Source organism: Hyla sarda, chromosome 12, assembly GCF_029499605.1.
Source record: "Hyla sarda isolate aHylSar1 chromosome 12, aHylSar1.hap1, whole genome shotgun sequence".
Lineage (NCBI taxonomy): Eukaryota > Metazoa > Chordata > Amphibia > Anura > Hylidae > Hyla > Hyla sarda.
Genome location: NC_079200.1, coordinates 47,580,860 through 47,608,393, shown reverse-complemented (window position 1 = coordinate 47,608,393; position 27,534 = coordinate 47,580,860).

The window sequence follows — 27,534 nt, the reverse complement described above, 5'->3', positions numbered from 1 at the left end:
AAGGAGTGTACTGAGGCAGTGACGGGGTCATTGCGGTCCCAGAGCGGTGTGGCCCATGACAGGGCTTTTCCGGACAGAAGACTGACTACGAAAGCCACCTTAGACCTTTCAGTGGGAAACAGGTCCGACATCATCTCCAGATGCAGGGAACATTGGGAAAGGAAGCCACGGCAAAACTTAGAGTCCCCATCAAACTTATCCGGCAAGGATAAGCGTATCCCAGGAGCGGCCACTCGCTGCGGAGGAGGTGCAGGAGCTGGCGGAGGAGATGACTGCTGAAGCTGTGGTAGCAACTGTTGTAGCATAACGGTCAGTTGAGACAGCTGTTGGCCTTGTTGCGCAATCTGTTGTGACTGCTGGGCGACCACCGTGGTGAGGTCAGCGACAACTGGCAGAGGAACTTCAGCGGGATCCATGGCCGGATCTACTGTCACGATGCCGGCTGGCAGGTAGTGGACCCTCTGTGCCAGAGAGGGATTGGCGTGGACCGTGCTAGTGGACCGGTTCTAAGCCACTACTGGTTTTCACCAGAGCCCGCCGCAAAGCGGGATGGTCTTGCTGCGGCGGTAGTGACCAGGTCGTATCCACTAGCAACGGCTCACCTCTCTGGCTGCTGAAGATAGGCGCGGTACAAGGGAGTAGGCAGAAGCAAGGTCGGACGTAGCAGAAGGTCGGGGCAGGCAGCAAGGATCGTAGTCAGGGGCAACGGCAGAAGGTCTGGAAACACTGGCAAGGGACACACAAGGAACGCTTTCACTGGCACTAAGGCAACAAGATCCGGCAAGGGAGTGCAAGGGAAGTGAGGTAATATAGGGAGTGCACAGGTGATAACTCTAATTGGAACCACTGCGCCAATCAGCGGCGCAGTGGCCCTTTAAATCGCAGAGACCCGGCGCGCGCGCGCCCTAGGGAGCGGGGCCGCGCGCGCCGGGACAGAACAGACGGGGAGCGAGTCAGGTAGGAGAGCCGGGGTGCGCATCGCGAGCGGGCGCTACCCGCATCGCGAATCGCATCCCGGCTAGCAGCAGGATCGCAGCGCCCCGGGTCAGAGGACGTGACCGGGGCGCTGCAGCGGAGGAGGTGAAGCGAGCGCTCCGGGGAGGAGCGGGAACCCGGAGCGCTCGGCGTAACACTTACACTGCAGTGCATGACTGCCAAGCCAGTGACTAGCTGCAACCATCATGTGCTGGTCTCTTTTGTCATTGCTCACAGGATCTAAGCAAAAGTCTCGAGCAACTGGGGAGTTAAAAAGGTACTCCGCCCCTAGACATGTTATGCCCTATCTAAAGGATAGGGGATACCATGTCTGATCATGGGGGATCCGGCCATGACCCCGCAATCTCTGGGCTGACACTTGACACTGCGGCATCCATGAACACGGAAGCCTGGCATCCATGAACGCCGCAGCGCCGGCATGGAGATGGGGGGTCCCAGCGTCCGGACCCCCCCATGTGATCGGACATGTTATCCCTTTCGCATAGGGAATAACATGTCTAGGGGCAAATTGCCCCTTTAAGAAGTCAATGGTATGTGTAATTTCATTTCACTGCTTTATACTAAAGTGCTTTTTTTCTAAAGTGTAAATTTCTTATATTTATTTTTAAATGTATATTTAGTTAAATATTTCCTTTTAATGTGTTTATCGTTATGCAACTCTATGGTTTATTTTTAATAGTTTATATATTTATGAAAACAATGACAAAAAGAAATGCCATGATGCCTGATCATTGCTTGTACATTGTGTGTAGCTGCTATCCTGCTGTTCCCATATAAATATGTATTATTTGCCGGCAATTACAATGTTACAGTGAGTTAGGATAATTAGTGTTTTAAAGCCTTATAAAGTGTCCATTATGTTTCACTGCTGCTATGTTGCTTTTGGTGATATAAGAGTAGCAGTAGAACTTTTTGCTATGCTGTTATTTTAAACCACTTAAAATAATTGCGGCATATCGACCATTAAAATAAGTGAGAAAGAAAGCTACAGGAAGAGAATTATCAAAATATATTTGTTTAATCGTGCAGGTTAAATGTTTAGAAATGGGAGTACTAAACTTGTGCCATCTGAACTGGAGAGCATTGCACTGTTAGCAGTGGCAGCCTTCCAGAATCTTATAGGTTTGAAGCTGGCCTTACTGGGGAGCTTCTGGTATGTGGAGAGCTTAAATGGGCACTGTCTTTAAAAAATTTTTTGCAATTGCGCTGTTTATGGTTAAAAAAAAATCTTTCTAATGTACTTAAATTTAAAAAAATGAAATTTTATTTGTGTTTGAAAAGCTGCCACTAGTTGTCTCCCTACTTGTTCAGAGCACATTCTCCCCATCTCTTGCAAAGTCTTTGGACTCCTGCTGGCCTAGCAGAAGTCCAAGATCAGGAAATGAAGTCTGGAGTGCTGAGGGGTGTGTGTGCAGCTCATATCACTCTCATAGCTCATATCACTCTGCTCTGGGCTGTGTGTAGCGGAGTGAGGGAGGAAGTTCTCTCCGCTGTATGGCTTCAGATGACGTCAAGCCTGCTGGGGAATGCCCCTTACCAGTCTGTGAGTCGGACCCACTGCCATCAGATTTTTGCCATAGTTCTCCTTTAAGGGTGTGTTCATACTACGGAATCTCCGCTCATGGAATTCCGATTAGGAATTCTGCTCAGAGATTCTGTCCGAAATCCTTTGACGGAGGGATCATGCAGACCTGTTCCAACACCATTCAAGGTAATGCAGTCCGCTTGTAATTCCGCCGAAAGAATGAACATGTTAATTCTTTGGGCAGATCAATTTCAGAGGTGGAATTCTCCAGCGCTGATATTCCATATGTAAATGAGTGAGCGGAAAGCTCATTGACACCAATGTTAAGGTTCACACAGCGGATTCCTAAGCACAATTCTGTGTGATATTTATTTACCTCCATCACTACTTATCCCCAGCTGCCTTAGACATTATACCATGCATGAATCCTCAGGCCAGCTTGGACATACAGCAGATAAATATATGGACCATTAAACTGAGACTTCAATTCTTGCAACAGTTATAGAAAATGTGTTAGGTCCCATTAACATTTAGGGGCAGTGGTTGACTGTTTTGTATAAAAAAAATAAGTGACCTACTTACTCTAAATGTAGCAGGTGCAAGAAAGCATTACACAGAAGTGTTTGTGTAGATCAAAGACACAGTGCCATTTGGTGGACCATCGGTAATGTAATGATAAATATAAAAACTCATTACATTTGATAATTCAGAGTTCTTATGAATAGGAACATCTTAAAGGCAGAGGATGTCTAATGCTATCCACACACACACTGTAATTTATTTCACTTAATTCCATTTGTAAAGTCAGGTGTACTTTAATCTTTCCTTGTGTGTCCAAAGGGTAACCAAAATTGTACAATATGTTATAGAATATTATAATACAGAATGCTCCATTTAGAAGAAAAAAAACTGAAACAATATAATGAGGTTTACTTCTAGGTTGACTACCGTTACAGAAAATGTCCAACTCCTGGTACATGGCCTATTTTTTTTATTATAGACTTTAAATGGGCACTCTCATTAAAACATTTTTTGCTATTGCACTCCTTATGGTAAATGAAAAATATTTCTAATATACATTTTCCCCCAACTCATACACAGACTTTGGACCAGAGTCCAAACACAGGAAGTGCCGCCTGGAGTGGTGCTGAGGGGGGGGGGGGGGGGGTGTTGTCCAACCAACAGCATATGGCAGTTATGTGTGAGAGGAGCTATGATTGGATGAGGCTGGACACCCCCCCCCCCCCTCAGCACTCCAGGCGGCACTTCCTGTGTTTGGACTTTGGTCCAAAGTCTGTGTATGAGTTGGGGGAAAATGTGCTCTTGAGTGTTTTTAAGCATAAATAATACATAGAAAACTTCATTTTTTTTAAACAAAGTATATTAGAAATATTTTTTAGTTACCATATGGAGTGCAATAGCAAAAAATTTGTTTTAATGAGAGTGACCATTTAAAGTGTATTTATGTTAAAAAAAATTCTAAATATGTTGCAAAAGTGTGTACGTTGTATAAAAAATGGGATAGGACCGCATCATGTTAACACCCTTGGTCATTTTCAGCTATTTATTGTTCTCTGCACAGAGACCAAAAGTTTAAATCAAAGTGCTTGACCACACAGTGCATTATTGATACAGTTTTGCACATACTCTATATTCTTTTAAGCAAAACTGACTGTCACCTCTAAAGTCCCCAATAAAACTAGAGTCGTCAGTATTAAAGGGGTACTCTGCACCTAGACATCTTATCGCTTATCCAAAGGATTGGGGATAAGATGTCTGATAGCGGGGGTCCCGTCGCTGCGGCACCCCAGACATCCGGTGCACTTAGCGAACTTTGCTCCTTGCCAGATGACTGGCGATGCTGGGCGGAGGCTCGTGATTTCTTGGTTATGCCCCGCTCGTGACATCACGGCCATGCCGTGGAAATTCAAATTCCGGACTCCCCAGAATAAATGAACATGACAATTCTTTCTGTAGAATCCGCTTGGAAATGCATTACCATATCTGAAGATGGTTCATTTCCGAGCAATCCTAGCTGTGGAACGTCTGGATAGAAATGTAAATAACAGGGGGGGGGGGGGGGGGAATGCAAGTAATTAAAAAGATAAAAAGTAAAGATTCAGAATCATCATTTTGTCCCTTAAAGACTACCTATCATGATCTTAACTCTCCCTAATCCCCCCCTCCATCCTTCCCTGACTCTCGCTGACACTATCCCTGTATTTCTTTTCATTCAAAGCCCCCTTTTCCTACCTGATTTATTGTCTTCTTGGCTGCTCATTCAGCCGTCCTAATGTGAGAGAGGAAGGGGGCGTGGCCCAGTATAGAGTCTGTGAACACAGCAGCCGTCAGCTCTGAATCTTCTCCTTTCTGTTTACAACTGCATGTGCAGAGAGAAGAAAGATCAGAGCTCATATAGTAAAATGAATGAGGGCATGCAGTAAGGCAGAGTCAGGAGTATGCCCTGCTGTGCTATGAGCACAGTGCTGGCTCCTGCCTGTCTGATTCACAGGCAGAGAGCAGTGCTGAGCTTGTCCGTGTCCCGGCTGCAGTCTGAGATTTAGGACTCCAGCATGAGTCTGAAATCTATAAAAAAAAGGTTTGTGGCCAGGACTGGTAGGGAGAACCCTAGTGGTCATTATTTCAAAGTGGAAAATTAAATAGAAAAAAGCATATTTTTTAATAACATGCTATTGGAAAATTATTCTGCATACATTAATCTATAATATATCAGAAGTTTTTTTGATGAAAGGTACCCTTTAACAAAGCTTTTAGCTGACTTAAAGGGGATTATATTGATGCCCATTCTTAGGGTGGCCCATCAATATCCCATCTGGGTGTGACTGCTGACATCCCCATTGATCAGCTGATTGAAGGGGCCACAGCAGTGCAGCGAGCGCTGTTAATTTTCTACCAGGCACCATACATTTTGCAATGGCTGTGTCTAGTACTGCAGCTCTACAGCCTAAACACTAAAGAGGCCTCAGCCTTTAATCAGCTGATCATTGGGGGTGACATTGAAGCCCATAACTGATCTGATATTGATGGCCATCAATATTAAAGGGGTATTCTGGCCAAATACTTCTTATCCCCTATTCAAAGATCTCGGGGGGGTCAGACACTGGGGGCCATCACGCCCCTCTCCATAGACATGAATGGAGCAGACAATGTGTGATATTGTGTACCCTGTCCTGGAAACACAGACGTTTGCAAGAATGGAGATGTAGCCCTGCATAGAATGCGGGTGCTGCACGGAGATCCGGGGGTCTCAGCGGCAGCCCCCCCCCACACGATCAGACATCTTATCCCCTATCCTTCGGAGAGGTGATAAGATGTATTTGGATGGAATACCCCTTTAAAGTCACAAGTGTATGTTTAGTCAAATTGGATTGTCCACATTGTACAAGCTCTTTTATTTTGAAGGGACCTGCATGGACCCCCAACAATAAGTTGTAATTAGCAAGAGACTTAACATCACTGATGCTTTACACACACTCATGATAAATATGTTTCTAACTCTCCAAAAGTCAAAATCCATTCTCCTCAGATATTGCTTGTTGGTTGAGCACTAGATGAACTTGCTGCCGGCATTAGGAAAGAACAGTAGTTTTTATTTTAAACCACAAATTCTGAAATACTTTATAACTTGCAATGTAAAATTGTACTTGTATTTGACCTTTCATTCTGTTGCCACCCTTCACCCAGAAGGGTCGTTGATGCTTAATAAAGAGTACCTGTCATTTTACAGAAAATGAATGCTTATAAATGTTAGCTTCTAGATCATGCAGATGCTTTACATGTCTTTTTAATGTGTCTAGCTTCTGTATTTAGCTCACAAATCCCTCTGTTCTGCTGCTCACTTATTCTGACGTCCACTGCTCAGGAAGGGGCGTGCCCCAAGCAAGCACTGAGGCTTCCCCTCACTCACCATGCATTCACTTCCTTCCTGAGTATGTGATGGGTCTCTTCATCCAGTCACTGCAGATTCTTCTGTGACACCCTCCTCTTTGTGCTCAGACAGGAGTCTGATAGACAGGACAAGAGTGAGCACAGAGGAGTGCTAGTTCTGGATGGTATGGGGACCCCTATTGGTCTTTAATTATTTCCATAACAACAAGATCATTTTTTTTTTTAATTAAGTATATGAGAAAGGTTAAAGGGGTACTCTGCTGAAAACATCTTATGCATGGAGCAAACTCCGCTCCGTGCCCGATGACTGCTGAACACAGCTGCTACTCCCCCTCCATACATGTTTATAGGAGGAGGCGTGACGGCTACGAACTAGCTGGTACACCCCCTCCCATAGACATGAATGGAGGGGGCAGGGCGTGACATCACGAACGTGGAAGCTCCAAGCTTCCGTGTTCCGGACACTGCGGCTGCTAGTCCAGAGATTGCGGGGTCCCCAGCAGATTAGATGTTTTATCCCCTATCCTTTGGATAGGGGATAAGATTTTTTCAGTGGAGTAACCCTTTAATGTTTTGCCAAGATGTACAACACAAAAAGTTTTTTTATTCTGACAGTGCCCATTTTATTTTCATAAGCAAATTAGGATCATGTTAACAGTTTATTCTTTTCATTGAGCATATGGATACATCATTTGCTTATGAAATAATACATGTATATTATAATTGTCTACAACCACATTACCGAGGCCATACGCACTGAAAACTAGAAGCTAAATAAACAATACTTTCACTATGAAGATAATAATCTGGAGAACTATTTTGAGAATGTGCCCCTCAACTTTTGCAAATTTTGACAAATTTGGTCTGAACAGCTACAGTATCTTACATAAGAGAGTCCAACCCTCACATTTATGTAAATATTTTATTATATTGTTTCATGTGACAACACTGAAGAAATTATGTAAAGTAGTGAGTGTACAGCCTGTATAATGTAAAGTAGTGAGTGTACAGCCTGTATAAGTAAGGGTGTTTAACCTCTTAAGGATCAAGGACGTACCGGTACGTCCTGAGTCCTTTCCCTTTCATAGCGGCCCGGCCCGACCCGTGGCTAATAGCGTGCGGCAATGATCGCGGTGCTGCGCGCTATTAACACTTTAGATGCGGCATTCAAAGTTGAACGCCGTGTCCAAAGTGAAAGTAAATCACTGCCGGTTTGCTCAGGGGGCTGTTCGGGATGTCCGTGGTGAAATCGCGGCGTCCCGAACAGCTGAAGGACACAAAGAGGGTCTCCTACCTTGCCTCCTGGTATCCGATCGCCGAATGACTGCTCAGTGCCTGAGATCCAGGCATGAGCAGTCAAGCGGCAGAATCATTGATCAATGATTTCCTATGAGAAACCAGTGATCAATGTAAAAGATCAGTGTGTGCAGTGTTATAGGTCCCTATGGGAGCTATAACACTGGAAAAAAGAGTGAAAAAAAAGGGGATAAAGATCATTTAACGCCTCCCCTAATAAAAGTTTGAATCACCCCCCTTTTCCCATTTAAAAAAAACTGTGTAAATAAAAATAAACATATGTGGTATTGCCGCGTGTGGAAATGTCCGAGTTATAAAAATATATAATTAATTAAACCGCATAGTCAATGGCGTGCGCGCAAAAAAATTCAAAAGTCCAAAATAGTGTATTTTATAAAAAGCGATCAACAAGTCTGATCAATACAAAAATGTTACCGCTAAAAAATTCAGATCACGGCGCAAACAATGAGCCCTCATATGTGGAAAAATAAAAACGTTATGGGGGTCAGAAGATGACAATTTTAAACATATAAATTTTCCTGCATGTTGTTATGATTTTTTTCTGAAGTACGACAAAATAAAACCTATAAAAGTAGGGTATCATTTTAATTGTATGGACCTACAAAATAAAGAGAATGTGTCATTTTTACCGAAAAATGTACTGCGTAGAAACAGAAGCACCCAAAAGTTATAAAATGGCATTTTATTTTAAATTTTGGCTATCAATGATTTTTCTTTCCATTTCGCTGTAGATTTTTTGGGTAAAATGACTGATGTCATTAAAAATTAGAATTGGTGGTGCAAAAAATAAGCTATCATATGGATTTTTAGGTGCAAAATTGAAAGAGCTATGATTTTTTAAAGGTAAGGAGGAAAAAATGCAAAAGTGCAAAAACGGAAAAACACCTGGTCCTTAAGGAGTTAATGTTGTGTAACCATAAATTATCTCAACACACAACCATTAATGTCTAAACCTTGGCAACAAAAGTGAGTACAACAAAAGTGGACCCAATAAGCCATTTTCCATCTCCGATGTCACGTCACTCTACAATAATTCTGCAAGGTCCCACGTGTGAATAGGGAGCGTTGATCTTAAATGTGCTGTTATCACTCTTATACTCTCTTATACTGGTCACTGGAAGTTCGACATGGCACCTCATAAGGATCTGAAAAAATTATTGTTGCCCTACTTAAAGATGACCTAACCTATAAGAAGATTGCCAAGACCATGAACTGCAGCATGGTGGACAAGACCATACAGTGGTTTCTCAGGACAGGTTCCACTCAGAACAGAACTCTTCATGGTCAACCAAAGAAGCTGAGTACTTATCGATATATCTAACACTTCATGGTAACAAATCGCTTTATTCACTATATTTTGTGTGTGGGCCGGAGGGCTAAAATAGCTGCTACACATGTGAGGACATGGGGCAAGGAAGTCTGGGAAGGCAGGTAGGTGGGATCACCCTGAATAACATGGTGGCATGCAGCCTATTAGCAGGCGGCCCTGTGATGTCACAGGCCTATATATTCAGCAGCCATTGCCGAAGACGGGCATTTCCAGAGAGCAGAGACTGTGTGCGCACTAATCACCGTTACTGACAATACAGTTCTTTACAGCGGTGAATCCATTCACCTCAAGCCCACATTTGTTCAGACAAGAGAGAGAGAGCAGACACTGTGTGGTCACTAATCAGCGTTACTGACAATACAGATCAGCAGAGAGGAAATCCATTGACCTCAAGCTGGCATCACTGCAGGCAGGCAGGGAGAGTTTAAAAGTCATTCATAGTCTGCCAATTGAGATCATCACAGGAAGCACTCCCCATTCAAAGACTGCAAGAAACCATAGTGCAGGCAGGTACAGCTCAGAAGTTGTTTCAGAGTCTGCCAATTGAGTTCAGAACTGGGGGAAATCCTCATTCCAAGACTGCAAGCAACCATAGTGCAGGATGAGGCAGTTTAGAGAGAGAGAGAGAGAGTACGCTTTTTTCTGTTGCAACCATACTGGGGTGTATAACTGTAAAAAAAAAAAGTGAAAAATATACACACTCCATAGTTCTAAGCATTTTACTGGTTAAAGCTAATAGGGGGCAGTAAGTGTAAAAGCACTAAAAGACTTACACACTAGACTGTTACGCTTATTTCTGGTGCAACCATTTCTCTAAAAAAAGTGAAATATATACGCACTCTGCTGTTGTATTTGTTTTCTGTTTCATGCAAATAGTGGCCTGTTAGTGTAAAAGCAGGGATACATACATGCACATTGAGTGTTTCGCAAGTTTCTGTTGCAGCCATATAGGGGCGTGTTGCTCTATGAAAAGTAAAAATATAGACGAACAACACTGTTCTACAAGAATGTCAGGCAGAGAAGTGCCAGGCTGTGCTCAGAGGAGTGGTAGAGGCCTAAATTTATCAGGCGCAGGCAGAGGCTGCAACACACTAGGAGCGCGTGGCAGTAGGAGTCGAAGCAAGAGGCCTGAGCTCCCAGTATCAGCTAGTGGTCGTGTCTCTACCAGCAACCCAGCAGCCGTTATTGATTGGTTAACTCGGTCATCCACTTCATCCCAAGTGACATCCGACACCCCCAGTCAACAGTCGGTGGGTTCCTCAGACTCAATAACTTGAGGATGACTCGCAGACACAACTCGCTGATGATGATGAAGCCGATCGCACTTGGGAGCTGGGTGCAGAAGGGGCTTTATCATCTTTAGGAGAAGAGAGTGGCAGGTTGCCCGTGAGGCAGCAGCTGAGCCAGAAAGGTGGTAGCATGGTTGGGAGTCAGCATGGTGGCAGAAGTGGGAAGTCTGGAGCCAAACATGCTCTGGGCAGACCACCTGCTTCATGGCAGCATACCTGCCTGGGAGGTAATGGAGCAGGCATTCCCGCAGTCCGCAGGAGTAGCAGTCAGTCTGTGCGGACTGTTGGGGAGTAAATAAGCCACTCGGCGGTGTGCCAGCTTTTTGTCAAGCATCCAGAGGAGGTTAACATGGCCATATGTAAGATGTGTCGGCAGAAGGTGAAGTGTGGCAAGGGTCCCAATGTTGGCACCACTGTCACGCTGCCGGCTGGCAGGAGGTGGATCCTCTGTGCCAGAGAGGGATTGGCGTGGACCGTGCTAGTGGACCGGTTCTAAGTTACTACTGGTGTTCACCAGAGCCCGCCGCAAAGCGGGATGGTCTTGCTGCGGCGGTAGTAACCAGGTCGTATCCACTAGCAACGGCTCAACCTCTCTGACTGCTGAAGATAGGCGCGGTACAAGGGAGTAGACAAAAGCAAGGTCGGACGTAGCAGAAGGTCGGGGCAGGCAGCAAGGATCGTAGTCAGGGGCAACGGCAGGAGGTCTGGAACACAGGCTAGGAACACACAAGGGAACGCTTTCACTAGGCACAAGGGCAACAAGATCCGGCGAGGGAGTGCAGGGGAAGTGAGGTATACATAGGAAGTGCACAGGTGAAAACACTAATTGGAACCACTGCGCCAATCAGTGGCGCAGTGGCCCTTTAAATCGCAGAGACCCGGCGCGCGCGCGCCCTAGGGAGCGGGGCCGCGCGCGCCGGGACAGGACCGGGGGAGAGCGAGTCAGGTACGGAAGCCGGGGTGCGCATCGCGAGCGGGCGCCACCCGCATCGCGAATCGCATCCCGGCTGGAGGCGGTATCGCAGCACACCGGGTCAGTGGATGTGACCGGGGCGCTGCCGTAGCGAGGATGTTGCGAGCGCTCCGGGGAGGAGCGGGGACCCGGAGCGCTCGGCGTAACAGTACCCCCCCCCTTGGGTCTCCCCCTCTTCTTAGAGCCTGAGAACCTGAGGACCAGACTTTTATCTAGGATATTGTCCTCAGGTTCCCAGGATCTCTCTTCAGGACCACAGCCCTCCGAGTCCACTAAAAAAAAAGTTTTTCCTCTGACCTTTTTGGAGGCCAGTATCTCCTTTACGGAGAAGATGTCTGAAGAACCGGAGACAGGAGTAGGAGAAATAAGTTTGGGAGAGAAACGGTTGATGATGAGTGGTTTAAGAAGAGAGACATGAAAGGCATTAGGAATACGAAGAGAAGGAGGAAGAAGAAGTTTGTAAGAGACAGGATTAATTTGGCACAAGATTTTGAAAGGACCAAGATAGCGTGGTCCCAATTTGTAGCTGGGAACACGGAAGCGGACATATTTAGCGGAGAGCCATACCTTGTCTCCGGGAGAAAAAATGGGGGGAGCTCTTCTTTTCTTATCAGCAAACTTCTTCATGCGTGATGAAGCCTGTAAGAGAGAATTTTGGGTCTCTTTCCATATGGTGGAAAGATCACGAGTTATTTCATCCACAGCGGGCAAACCAGAGGGCAAGGGAGTAGGGAGGGGGGGAAGAGGGTGACGGCCGTACACCACGAAAAATGGGGATTTGGAAGAAGATTCAGAGATTCTGAAGTTGTACGAGAATTCGGCCCATGGAAGAAGATCTGCCCAGTCATCCTGGCGGGAGGAAACAAAATGCCGTAAATAATCACCCAGGACCTGGTTAATTCTTTCTACTTGCCCATTGGATTGAGGATGATAAGCAGAAGAAAAGTTTAATTTGATCTTGAGTTGTTTACAGAGAGCCCTCCAGAATTTTGACACGAATTGGACGCCTCTATCCGAGACGATCTGCGTGGGCAACCCGTGAAGACGAAAAATGTGTACAAAAAATTGTTTTGCCAACTGAGGCGCTTATCCCGGGCACAGACAGTGCAGGCCCGCACAAAATCAACAACATCCGTTTCCAGAGTCGGCCACCAATAGAAACGAGAGATGAGTTGCAAGGATTTCTTGATGCCCGCATGGCCTGCGAGATGGGAGGAGTGACCCCCATTTGAGGATTCCGAGGCGTTGGTGTGGCGAGACGAAGGTCTTCCCTGGAGGAGTTTGCCTGATGGAGGCTGGAGAAGTGGAGATCAGGCAGTCAGGAGGAATGATGTGTTGCGGAGAGAGCTCTACTTCCGAGGCATCCGAGGAACGAGAGAGAGCATCGGCCCTAATGTTCTTATCGGCAGGGCGAAAGTGAATTTCAAAATTAAACCGGGCAAAGAACAGAGACCACCTGGCCTGGCGAGGGTTCAGCCGTTGGGCAGACTGGAGATAGGAGAGATTCTTGTGATCGGTGTAAATAATAACTGGAAATTTTGATCCCTCCAGCAGATGCCTCCATTCCTCAAGTGCTAATTTAATGGCCAGTAGCTCTCGATCCCCGATGGAGTAGTTCCTCTCCGCCGGAGAGAAGGTCCTAGAAAATAAACCACAAGTAACAGCATGCCCAGAAGAATTTTTTTGTAGAAGAACCGCTCCAGCTCCTACTGAGGAGGCATCGACCTCCAATAGGAAGGGTTTAGATGGGTCAGGTCTGGAGAGCACGGGAGCAGAAGAAAAGGCAGACTTGAGCCGTTTAAAGGCGTCTTCCGCTTGAGGAGGCCATGACTTAGGATTGGCATTCTTCTTGGTTAAAGCCACGATAGGAGCCACAATGGTGGAAAAATGTGGAATAAATTGTCTGTAATAATTGGCGAACCCCAAAAAACGTTGGATAGCACGGAGTCCGGAGGGGCGTGGCCAATCTAAGACGGCAGAGAGTTTGTCTGGGTCCATTTGTAGTCCCTGGCCAGAGACCAAGTATCCTAGGAAAGGAAGAGATTGACATTCAAACAGACATTTCTCCATTTTGGCATAAAGTTGATTGTCTCGAAGTCTCTGAAGAACCATGCGGACATGCTGGCGGTGTTCTTCTAGGTTGGCAGAAAAAATCAAAATATCGTCCAGATACACAACAACACAGGAATATAAGAGATCACGAAAAATTTCATTAACAAAGTCTTGGAAGACGGCAGGGGCGTTGCACAGGCCAAAGGGCATGACCAGATACTCAAAGTGTCCATCTCTAGTGTTAAATGCCGTTTTCCATTCGTCCCCCTCCCTGATGCGGATGAGATTATAAGCACCTCTTAAGTCCAGTTTGGTAAAGATGTGGGCACCTTGGAGGCGATCAAAGAGTTCAGAGATAAGAGGTAGAGGGTAGCGGTTCTTTACCGTGATTTTATTAAGTCCGCGGTAGTCAATGCAAGGACGTAGGGAGCCATCTTTTTTGGACACAAAGAAAAATCCAGCTCCGGCAGGAGAGGAGGATTTGCGGATAAACCCCTTTTTTAAATTTTCCTGGATGTACTCAGACATAGCAAGAGTCTCTGGGGCGGACAGAGGATAAATTCTGCCCCGGGGTGGAGTAGTGCCCGGGAGGAGGTCAATAGGACAGTCATAAGGCCTGTGAGGAGGTAGAGTCTCAGCTTGTTTCTTGCAAAATACGTCAGCATAGTCCATATAGACCTTAGGGAGACCGGTTACAGGGGGAGCCACAGGGTCACGGCAGGGAGTACTGGGAACCGGTTTAAGGCAGTCCTTGAAACAAGAGGTACCCCAGCTCTTGATCTCCCCTGTGGACCAATCCAGGGTTGGGGAATGGCGTTGAAGCCACGGTAGTCCAAGGAGAATTTCGGAAGTGCAATTGGGGAGGACCAAAAACTCAATTTTTTCATGATGAGGTCCGATGCACATTAGAAGGGGCTCCGTGCGGTAACGTATGGTACAGTCCAATCTTTCATTGTTAACACAATTGATGTAGAGGGGTCTGGCGAGACTGGTTACCGGGATGTTGAACCTGTTGATGAGAGAGGCCAAAATAAAGTTTCCTGCAGATCCGGAATCCAAGAAGGCCATAGTAGAGAAGGAGAAGGTAGATGCCGATATCCGCACAGACACAGTAAGACGTGGAGAAGCAGAGTTGACATCAAGGACTGTCTCACCTTTGTGCGGAGTCAGCGTGCGTCTTTCCAGGTGGGGAGGACGGATAGGACAATCCTTCAGGAAGTGTTCGGTACCGGCACAGTACAGGCAGAGATTCTCCATGCGGCGTCGTGTCCTCTCTTGAGGTGTCAGGCGAGACCGGTCAACTTACATAGCCTCCACGGCGGGAGGCACAGGAACGGATTGCAGAGGACCAGAGGAGAGAGGAGCCGGGGAGAAAAAACGCCTCGTGCGAACAAAGTCCATATCCTGGCGGAGCTCCTGACGCCTTTCGGAAAAACGCATGTCAATGCGAGTGGCAAGATGAATGAGTTCATGTAGATTAGCAGGAATTTCTCGTGCGGCCAGAACATCTTTAATGTTGCTGGATAGGCCTTTTTTAAAGGTCGCGCAGAGGGCCTCATTATTCCAGGATAGTTCAGAAGCAAGAGTACGGAATTGTATGGCGTACTCGCCAACGGAAGAATTACCCTGGACCAGGTTCAGCAGGGCAGTCTCAGCAGAAGAGGCTCGGGCAGGTTCCTCAAAGACACTACGAATTTCCGAGAAGAAGGAGTGTACAGAGGCAGTGACGGGGTCATTGCGGTCCCAGAGCGGTGTGGCCCATGACAGAGCTTTTCCAGACAGAAGGCTGACTACGAAAGCCACCTTAGACCTTTCAGTAGGAAACTGGTCCGACATCATCTCCAAGTGCAGAGAACATTGTGAAAGAAAGCCACGGCAAAACTTAGAGTCCCCATCAAATTTATCCGGCAAGGATAGTCGTAGGCCTGAAGCGGCCACTCGCTGCGGAGGAGGTGCAGAAGCTGGCGGAGGAGATGATTGCTGAAGCTGTGGTAGTAGCTGCTGTAGCATCACGGTCAGTTGAGACAGCTGGTGGCCTTGTTGCGCTAACTGTTGTGACTGCTGGGTGACCACCGTGGTGAGGTCGGCGACAACTGGCAGAGGTACTTCAGCGGGATCCATGGCCGGATCTACTGTCACGCTGCCGGCTGGCAGGAGGTGGATCCTCTGTGCCAGAGAGGGATTGGCGTGGACCGTGCTAGTGGACCGGTTCTAAGTTACTACTGGTGTTCACCAGAGCCCGCCGCAAAGCGGGATGGTCTTGCTGCGGCGGTAGTAACCAGGTCGTATCCACTAGCAACGGCTCAACCTCTCTGACTGCTGAAGATAGGCGCGGTACAAGGGAGTAGACAAAAGCAAGGTCGGACGTAGCAGAAGGTCGGGGCAGGCAGCAAGGATCGTAGTCAGGGGCAACGGCAGGAGGTCTGGAACACAGGCTAGGAACACACAAGGGAACGCTTTCACTAGGCACAAGGGCAACAAGATCCGGCGAGGGAGTGCAGGGGAAGTGAGGTATACATAGGAAGTGCACAGGTGAAAACACTAATTGGAACCACTGCGCCAATCAGTGGCGCAGTGGCCCTTTAAATCGCAGAGACCCGGCGCGCGCGCGCCCTAGGGAGCGGGGCCGCGCGCGCCGGGACAGGACCGGGGGAGAGCGAGTCAGGTACGGAAGCCGGGGTGCGCATCGCGAGCGGGCGCCACCCGCATCGCGAATCGCATCCCGGCTGGAGGCGGTATCGCAGCGCACCCGGTCAGTGGATGTGACCAGGGCGCTGCCGTAGCGAGGATGTTGCGAGCGCTCCGGGGAGGAGCGGGGACCCGGAGCGCTCGGCGTAACAACCACAGCCCTGCGTCAACATATTCAGCATCACCATATAGCGGCCTGGGAGAACCGTTGCTCTGAGGTGGTGGTTCAGCCTGCTGAAGCAACTGCTGCATCACCCTGTGGCGCGCTGCTCCCTGTTTCAGACAGCCAAAGCTACACCACCTCAGCCGAAGGGAGCTGTCATTCCCATCTTCTGTTGGTCCAGATGCTCCTGCTCCTCCTACTTCTTGTCAATCATTCCGGCAGCAATCCATCAGTGAAGCGATGTCCAACAGACAGCAGTATGCACCCACTCATCCAATGGCGCAGAAGCTGAATGTGCTCCTGTCCAAGTTGCTGGTGCTGCTGTCCCTCCCTTTTCAAATGGTGGACTCGGCACCGTTCAGAGAACTGATATCTTAATGCCGAGCCGAGATGGAGATTCCCAAGCTATAATTTATTTTCGAAAAAGGCAGTACCAGCCCTGAAAAAATATGTAGAACAGAAGGTGGGCCAGTTCTTGAGCCTGCCGGTGTGTACCAAAGTGCACAGCAGCGCTGACAAGTGGAGCTGCAACTACAGTCATGGACAATACATCTCATTTACGGCCCACTGGGTGAATGTGGTCCCTGCACAGCCACACCAGCAACTTGGCCAGGACACGCTGCTACCAACTTCTCGCTGTCACATCGTTGGTCCTGTGACAATGTCTGACTCTGCCTCCTCATCCTCCACCATGTCCTCAGCCTCCACTGCACGGACAAGTCACAGTGCCCCTCCAGCATACCAAGCGTGCAGGGCATGGCGATGTCACGCTGTTCTTCACATGGTTTGCCTTGGCGAACGGAATCACACAGGGGAGGAATTGCTTAAAGTGATTCGTCAAGAATAGTGTTGCTCGCGAATATTCGCAATTCGAATATTATTCGCGAATATCGCATATTCGCGAATTCGCGAATTTCGCGAATATAGCGCTATATATTTGTAATTACGAATATTCGTTTTCTTTTTTTTTTTTTTTCTTCACAGTACACATCACAGTGATCACCCCTCTCTGCTTCCAGCTTGTGTGGTGTAAAGAAGGCTCCAATACTACTGTGTGAGACTGGCGTGCGAAAATTCACATATACGAAAATTAACATATGCTAATTTTCGCATATGCGAATTTCCACATATGCTAATTTTCGCATGCGTGTATTTTCGCATACGCGAAAATAAAACGAGAATATAACGAATATGCGAATATTCGCGAATATATGACGAATATTCGTCCATATATTCGCGAATATTCGCGAATTCGAATATGGCCTATGCCGCTCAACACTAGTCAAGAAATCAAATCCTGGCTTTCTCCATGGCAACTGAAAATGGTAACATGGGGACAGATAACGGGAAGAAGATCTTGTCTGCGCTGCGTCAAGGAAGCCTGAGCTATGCGCCCTGCATGGCAAACGTGTTTAATCTGGTTGTCAAGCATTTCCTAAAGTGTTCCACCAATCTGTAAGACATCCTAACAATGGCCGGGAAACATTGCATGCACTTCAGCCACTCGTACACCTCAAAGCACACCCTACTTGAGCTGCAGCGTCAGAATGGCATCCCACAACATAGTCTGATATGCAATGTTTCCACCCATTGGAATTCCATCCTTCATATGTTGAAATGACTATACGAACAGAGAAAAACCATCAACAATTACTTGATGATCCAAGCAGATAGGGGTACACCCCTGTGTAACTTCAATGTGAACCAGTGGCAGCTCATACATGACACCTGCCGTTTGCTCAGGCCCTTTGAGGAAGCCACACTATTTGTCAGTCACCATGATTACGGGATGAACAACATCATTCCACTGCTTAATTTTCTACAACAGATGGTGAAAAACATGACTGGTCAGGGCACTGGAGACGTGGTGCCTACATATCACAGCCACGTGAGCCCTGTGGGGGCTGAACTGGAGGAGGAGGAGGGAGAGGGGCACAGTGGAGCACATGCAAAATGGGGGCCTTTTTTGCTACCACTGAGAGGGAGGACAAACGGACACAAAAGTCTTTTTACCTGAGGAAGAGGCACTGCTGCCTCAAAACGCGTTGTTGTCTCCGTCTCATTCCTTCTGTGCCATGCATCTCCTCAGCAGCCTTTGTGGACGAGTCATGCCAGGGATAATGACCTGGGAACTGCCTGCCGCAGCAAGTCTGTCCCGCTTTGCAGCAGGCTCTGGTGACAACCAACGGCTCCTTAGACTCTGCTCCCCGGTATGGCTCAAGCCATCATCCACAACAGGTATGGCAGATCCACACCACCAGCTGTTACACTTCTTAGTAAGTTAGCCGATGCCTATCTGCGCCATCATCCCTCTTCTCGCCGGTCTGACTGGTGGGGCCGTCTGTGCTCACTGCCATGGCTGCTGGGGAGGAGTGGGGTGGCAGGAGCAGTATCAGCTCCAGTAGCAGCAGCCTGAGTCTACAGTCGCTGATGAGTAGCTTTCTTCACCCGCATAGTGAAGCAACTAATCAGCAGCAGCAGGTAGACCTTGAACAGGACCTGAACCAGCAGGTGATGGCATACTTGGACATGACCCTGCCAACCCACATTGAAGATTCACTGGACTTCTGGGCAGCCAAACTGGATTTGTGGCCGCAACTAGCAGAGTTTGCCCTGGAAAAGCTGTCCTGCCCGGCCAGTAGTGTGCCATCAGAGTGGGTGTTTAGTGCAGCAGGGGCCATAGTAACCCCAAGGAGAACTCGTTTGTCCATAAAAAACGGGAGAGACTGAACTTTGTGAAGATGAATCAGGCATGGATCAGCCAGGATTTCCACCCACCAATGCCTGATGCATCAGACTAGATTATCCATGGTGCCAAACCAACACTTTGACAAAAGAGACCGGTTTCTTCTTAGCTCTGGAATTACCACAAGAATCCAAGGAAACCAGTTGGAGCAATAAAAATAAACCATAACTGATTAAATGACACATTCGCAGTTTCACACGCAGTTTCACAGTACCAGCCGTGTTTACTTACACGTGCCTCATGGCTTAATATTTTAGACAAGCATATGATACTGACAGAATCTACACAGTAACCCTCCCGGGTCAGGCCTGCACCACTGAGAGGGAGGACAAACTGACACACCACTCTGTCATTGTGCTGCACTGCGGCCTACATAGGCTGCCGCCACCTCTAGACTGTGTCATTGTGCCGCCATATGATGTCATTGTTCTGGTGGCACATTAAACTCGTTAATATCTTTAATCTCTTCAGTTGACATCTCAAAAAACTCTTTAATCTCTTCAATTGTTACACAATATGGTCTCCCGATCCTGCTGCCACATCCAAACTCTGTCATTGTGCCGCTCTGCAATAGGAGATATAGGAGAACAAAACAAGATAGAGATGGTGCTTTATAGTGCCAGTTATCCGTGGTATTTGTGGGGAGTAGATTATAGAAGAAAAGGACCTGCTCACCAGCTCTGTGATGTTGTCATGGAGGAGAGGACGAGGACTCCAACCTGTGAAGCTCTAGTGAACACCAAAATGCTTTAGGCAGTGCTGGAAAATAATGGTGGGATAAGGGTATGGCGTATGGCTACGCAAAAGATGGACTTATCCAGGCGCTTCCCTTCCAGGTAAATGGTAAACACAAGGAGCGCACCTCTCTTTTTTTCTCTTCCTTTCATACGGAAAATAATGGTGGCCATACAAAATATTGACAATTTGGGCCCAATTTTGTTCTCACTTTTGTTGCCCAGGTTTAGACATTAATGGCCATGTGTTGAGATATTTTGAGGGGACACAACATTAAATATTGTTATACAGGATGTGCACTCACTATTTAACTTAGAAGAACATAATTTCTTCAGTGTGGTCAAATAGAAAGATAGAATAAAATATTTACAAAAATGTCAGGGGTGTACACACTTATGTGAGATACTGTATATAATGTGAGGTGTTGACTCACTTATGGGAGATACTGTATATATGATGTGAGGGGTGGACTCACTTATGGGAGATACTGTGAGGGGTGGACTCATTTATGGGAGATACTCTGTATAATGTGAGAGGTGGACTCACTTATGGGAGATATTGTATATATAATGTGAGGGGGGGACTCACTTATGGGATATACTGTATATATAATGTGAGGGGTGGACTCACTTATGGGAGATATTGTATATATAATGTGAGGGGTGGACTCATTTATGTGAGATACTGTATACAATGTGAGGGGTGGACTCACTTATGGGAGATATTGTATATAATGTGAGGGGTGGTCTCAATTATGGGAGATACTGTTTATATAATGTGAGGGGTGGACTCATTTATGGGAGATACTCTGTATAATGTGAGGGGTGGATTCATTTATGGGAGATACTGTATATATAATGTGAGGGGTGGACTCACTTATTGGAGATACTGTATATATAATGTGAGGGGTGGACTCACTTATGGGAGATACTGTATATATAATGTGAGGGGTGGACTCATTTATGGGAGATACTCTGTATAATGTGAGGGGTGGATTCATTTATGGGAGATACTGTAAATATAATGTGAGGGGTGGACTCACTTATTGGAGATACTGTATATATAATGTGAGGGGTGGACTCACTTATGGGAGATACTGTATATATAATGTGAGGGGTGGACTCATTTATGTGAGATACTGTATATATAATGTGAGGGGTGGATTCATTTATGTGAGATACTGTATACAATGTGAGGGGTGGGCTCATTTATGGAAGATACTGTATATAATGTGAGGGGTGGACTCACTTATGGGAGATACTGTATATAATATGAGGTGTTGACTCACTTATGGGAGATACTGTATATATAATGTGAGGGGTGGAGTCACTTATGGGAGATACTGTATATATAATGTGAGGGGTGGACTCACTTATGGGAGATACTGTATATATAATGTGAGGGGTGGAGTCACTTATGGCAGATACTGTATATAATGTGAGGGATGTACACACTTATGTAAGATACTGTATACATAATGTGAGGGATGAACTCACTTATGGGAGATACTGTATATATATATATATAATGTGAGGGGGGGACTCACTTATGTAAGATACTGTATATATAATGTGAGGGATGGACTCTTTTATGGGAGATACTGTCTTTAGTTCTGCATAGATGTTTACATTTTCTATGTATAGACAGCACAAATCATTTTTTATTTTTCTTTTTGATCCATTGAACCATGTGTTGAAAAAAAGGAAAGGTTTGGATGATGGTTTCTGAAGAGATGGGAGTAATTCTTTCAAGGTTATTTTAGTTAACCTCTTGCGAGTCTCGAATTGTATGCAGCAAACATAGGCTATTATGTGCTAGCCACAGTCACCTCTGTCTTCAATAATCAATCAATTTTATATTTATATTCCATTTACCCATTTCAGTCTATGCACATATAACTCTGTAAATATCATGTCTAACAAAGAAATTGGCATAGCGGTAGTTAATAACTAGAGAGTGATATGTGTATATAGGAGGGGTAATCGTCCTCCCCCTACTCTTTACTCCCGTTGGTGCTAAATTTAGATGAGCACTTAAGTTGACTTTGATTTATAATTCCATTAGATGTAAAGTCAGGGGATAAATAGAATCTCTATGAAATATAAAATAAGTAATGGGTAGCTTTTCTGCATAAATAGCAGGCAGGTGGTATTAGAACTGAACGTAAAATTATTCCAATTCAATGACATAACTGTGTAATTGTCCTCCACAGTTTACTGGTCTTTATTATCCTGGTTGAGTTGTACTGGCTTCTAAAGAAAAGAATGAATTGAGAAAAATGCATACATTATGTAGAAAACTGTATTTGGTTAGTATGTGTAGTGTTCCTGCTTTATGTTTATTGTACAGTACATGTGTTGTGATATACAGTACTGTATATTTTAACCCTTAACATATGTACAGCAACCTGGAACTAAAGGTGCTCTAAAAATAATATAATACATCTGGGTATTATGTAAAAATGCAATATAAGTGCCTTAATCCTTAACGACCTGCGCCGTATATATTTGTGCCGCCGTGCGGCATCGGCCACAATTAAAATTGTTTGCAGCTAGAGATGGACACATTTTAAAAAAATTCTAATTTGCCAATTTGCCGAATTTTTCTAAAAAATGTTGGGAAAAAAATGTTGCCTTGCCGTAACACTCATAGGGTGTGTGCTTGGGTAGTGAAATAATACTGTTATTCAGTATGGCATGCAGATTATAGGCGTCGCTATTAGAATCACAATGACAGAGTTTGGATGTGGCAGCAGGGTCGGGAGACCATATGGTGTCACAATTGAAGAGATTTTTTAGATGTCAATTGAAGAGTTTAAAGAGATTAACGAGTTTAAAGTGCCATCAGCAGCATGCCTTTTTTTGAAAAGAAATGACGGCTTGGGACTCTCCACCTCAGCTCAGCAAAAGCCATCAGTTCTCTGAAAGGTGCAGAGTCCACCACTTAAAAAGGGAGGGACTGCAGCACCAGCAACTTGGACTGGAGCACATTCAGCTTCTGTGCCTTTGGATGAGTGGGCGCATACTGTTGTCTCTTGGACATTGCTTCGGTGATGGATTGCTGCCAGAATGACTGATGAGTAGTAGGAGGAGCAGGAGCATCTGGACAAATAGAAGATTGGCATGACACATAGCTCCCTTTGGCTGAGGTGGTGGAGCCTTGGCTGGCTGAAACAGGGAGTGGGGTGCCATTGGGTGATGCAGCAGTTGCTGCAGCAGGCTGGACCACCACATCAGAGCCACGGTTCTCCCAGTCTGCTTCATGGTGACGCTGCATATATTGATCGTCCTCGTTGTATAGTGGCCAATGTTCATTTTGTGTATATGTGACTCGCCGGAAAGAATTTACCAACCCAACAGACAATAGAATCTATAAACTCTAAATCCCCAGGAACTGAACGAAGGGTTTAACTATACAGCCTTTATTTAAAACCCGGAACATCATACAGTTCTATGAAGATACGGAATATGGCACTGACGCAATGATGGATTTGCCATATTAAGATGACTGAATTGAACAAATGTACAACCTGTTAGTAGGCTATAGATATCGCATGAGGAATACCAGCCTGTCCTCAAAATATAAGATAGACCCAGTGGGAAAAGTATTGATTATATTATTTGGTAGAGAAAATATGGATGTAATTTGAATGAGCCTTGGCAGTGATAAATAAGGATGAATGTATACCAGTGTATATCCATGAATTAACAATTTATCTATATCCGTGTAAGATATTCATATCCGGCCAAACAGATCCACTGTCTGACAGTATATTTATTATGTATTAATTTTGAACTATATACTTACTGAGTACTAGGTGTTGTGAAGGATAATACATTTTTTACAACACCTAGTATAATAAATATATTTAGATTAATCATAATCTGATTTAAATAATTCTACAATGATGGACTATGAACTATTATAATATCCTCCTTTTCAACAATATATTGTTTTAACTGCATTTCCACTATGTCTAAAACTAACAAAAAAGAAAATATATAAAAATCGAAAAGGGTCAGGTTAGGCTAGTTAGCCTTAATAGCCGAGCCTGCGGTGCACAGCAGGTCATGGTGATTGGTTAGCCGAGTACCCATCGATAGTTATTGAATATTGATTTCCATTTGACAGCCACATACATAAGTGGCATTTATATTTAGAGGGGGATACCATCATAGTGTAGCTGGCATTAAATATATATAAAACACTGAATATATTGCCTATTTTATAAGTGAGGGATATTCATCCCCTATATTTAGGAATTATGGAGCCTGGGAAAAGTAGGCTAAGGAAAGTCTTGTCTGGCATTAGAGTAGACAGACCAGATTCCATATTAATCATTGGTGGCTACATCGGATATGACCCAGAAGTGTTGGTTCTCAGATATCTAGAATGACATCAGTGGATTTGTATTTTTAAACGTGTGGTTCTCACCTTTTTGTTGGTAAAATTTATTAAAAGTTAAGTTTTATCTTTTTGTAGCACATGTAGTGAAGAGGTTTATTTAACCCCCTAAAGTTATATTGTTGTTAGGTTCCTTACCTCTACATGTCCTATTAGAGTAGCATGACCACCATGCCCTGCATACTTGGTATGCTGGAGGGGCTGAGACTTGTTCGTGCAGTGGAGGCTAAGGACATGGTTGAGTATAAGGAGGCAGAGTCGGACATTGTTGCAGGACCAACGGTCTGAGAGCATGGAGGCAGAAGCGGCGTGACCTGGCTAAGTTGCTGTTGTGGCTGTGCAGGAACCACATTCACCCAGTGGGCCGTAAAGGACATGTATTGTCCCTGACTGTAGTTACAGCTCCACACGTTGGCGCTGCTATGCACTTTGGTACACACCGACAGGCTCAAGGACTGGTCCACCTTCTCTTCTACATGTTTGTGCAGGGCTGGTACTGCCTTTTTTTGAAAAGAAATGACAGCTTGGGACACTCCACCTCGGCTCGGCACAAGCCATCAGTTCTCTGAAAGGTGCAGAGTCCAACACTTAAAATGGGATGTCGCAGCTGTGTAGGGAGGGACTGACGTACCAGCAACTTGGACAGGAGCACATTCAGCTTCTGCGCCATTGGATGAGTGAGCACATATTGTTGTCTCTTGGAAATCGCTTCGGTGATGGATTGCTGCCAGAATGACTGATGAGAAGTAGGAGGAGCAGGAGCATCTGGACCAACAGAAGATGGGAATGTCAGACAGCTCCCTTCATCTGACGTGGTTTAGCCTTGGCTGGTTGAAACAAGGAGCAGCGTGCCACTGGGTGATGCAGCAGTTGCTTCAGCAGGCTGGACCACCACATTGGAGCCACGGTTCTCCCAGGCCACTTTATGGTGACACTGAATATGTTGATCGTCCTCGCTGCATAGTGGAGCTGAGCCCAGAGCATACACTACTTATCTGCATGAGCGAACAGCATAGTACAGAGGTGGTTGGAGGACAGGGACTGCTCCCAGGCCATGCCAACTGAGGGTGGAGTCTGAGGAACCCACCAACTGTTGTCTGTCACTTGGGATGAAGTGGATGACTGAGTCAACCAATAAATGATGGCTGCTTTGACTCGCTTCGACTCCTGCTGCCACGCGCCCCTACTCTGCTACGACATCTGCCTGGGCCTGAAAATTTAGGCCTCTGCCACTCTTCTGTGCACGGCCGGGCACTTTTATTCCTGACATACTTAGAACAGTGGGGTGCGTATATATTTTACTTTTTATAGAGCAATACACCCCTATACGGCTGCAACAGAAACTTGCAGAACACTCAATGTGTGTGTATATATGCCTGCTTGTACACTAACAGGCCACTATACGCTTGAAACAGAGAACAGGTACAACAGCTGAATGCGTATATATTTCACTTTTTATAGAGAAATACGCCCCTATACAGCTGCAACAGAAACTTGGGGAACACTTAATGTGTGTGTATATATCCCTGCTTTTACACTAACAGGCCACTATACGCTTGAAACAGAGAACACGTACAACAGCGGAGTGCATCTATATTTCACTTTTTTTTTTTTGTAATATGCCCCAGTATGGTTGCACCAGAAATAAGCGTAACAATCTAGTGCGCAAGTCCTTTAGTGCTTTTACACTTACTGACCCCTATTAGCTTTAACCAGAAAAAACATAGAACTGAAGAGTGCGTATATATTTCACTTTTTTTAGAGTAATACGCCCCAGTACTTACTGCCCTCTATTAGCTTTAACCAAAAAAAAAAAAAAACGTACACCCCAGTACGGTTGCAACAGAAAAAGGCGTACACTCTCTCTCTCTCTTTAATCCGACAATAAAAGGTCTTATAGGAGTATTGTAATAATACAGCTGCAGAAATGTTATTGTAACTGTTCTGCAATGTCTTTAGAGGTTTTGCAACAATGTAACTGCAGAAATGTTACAGCGGTGCTATGCACCTATGTCCGGCAAGGAGATAACTGTAACTTGTTTTTTGTGGCGGTGAATAATAAAACGGTGGTGTTATGCACCTCTCACCTCTCCCTCCAATTGCAAGCGGGAGCAGGGAGTGTAGATCACCGCAGTGATTTTCGCAGTTGCTGGAGTCGGTGGCGCAAATCCGTTAGTCCTTGCTGAATGAAGCCGGTTCTGCCTTGGTGCAGGTATAGCAGCGGATACTTACAGCTCCTGGAGTTGTCAGCGCAACTCTGATGTGGTGGTGCTGTAGTGCTGTCTCCTTGAGGGTCCGTGTAGGTCATATTTATGGTGATGGCTCTCTGCTCTGCGCAGATAATAACTTCGGCGTCCTCGTGTAGCAATGGAGCGCGAGAAGCTTTCAGATAGATGTAGTATTATCTGTCAAATAAGAGAAAAAAATAATCCGAGTAAGTGGCAATTGCTCACATGCTTTTCTAAACTCTCCCTGCCTGCCTGCAGTGATACGGGCTTGAGGTCAATGGATTTCCCCTCTGCTGATCTGTATTGTCAGTAATGCTGATTAGTGACCACTCAGTGTCTGCTCTCTCTCTACCCAGAACGAATGCGGGCTTGAGGCGAATGCATTTGCCATTGTAAGGATCTGTATTGTCAGTAACAGTGATTAGTGCGCACACACAGTCTCTGCTCTCTCAGGAAAACGTACTGGAAATAACCACCTACGACAATGGCTGCCGAATATATAGGGCTTTGACATCACAGGGCTGGATGGCTGCTGATAGGCTGAATGCCACCATGTGATTCAGGGTGATCCCGCCTACCCGCCTTCCTGCCTTCCCTGACTACCTTGCCCCATGTCCTCACACGTGTAGGCACCATTTTAGCCCCTCGGCCCGCACAAAAGTTTGTGAATGAAGCGATTCGTTACCACAAAGTGCGAGGAAATTCGAATTTGCTCATAATCAACTTTGTCAGATTCGATTCACCCATCTCTAATTGCAGCATCTAAAATGCCGAAAATGCACTGCCAGCAGCTCATTGGAGCTGAGCGGGATAATTGCTGGCAAATCGCAATGTCCCACTCTGCTGAAAGGATGGCGGGAGGGCCCTTATCTGCCTTCTCGCCATTCGATCAATTTTCCAAGGCTCCAGTCAGCCTCAGTAGGCTGGAGCAATGAAGCACAGACAACACAGATCAATGCTATGCTATGACATAGCATTAAACAGTGTATGCAATCTAAGGATTGCATGTAATAGTCCCCTATGGGTACTAAAAAATATGTGTAAAAAAAGTAAAAAAAGAAAACTTAATAAATGTGATTTAACCCCTTCACTAATAAAAGTTTGAATCACCCCCCCCCCCCCCAACAAAAATATACATATGTGGTATCGCCGCTTGCATAAATGTAAGAACTATAAAAA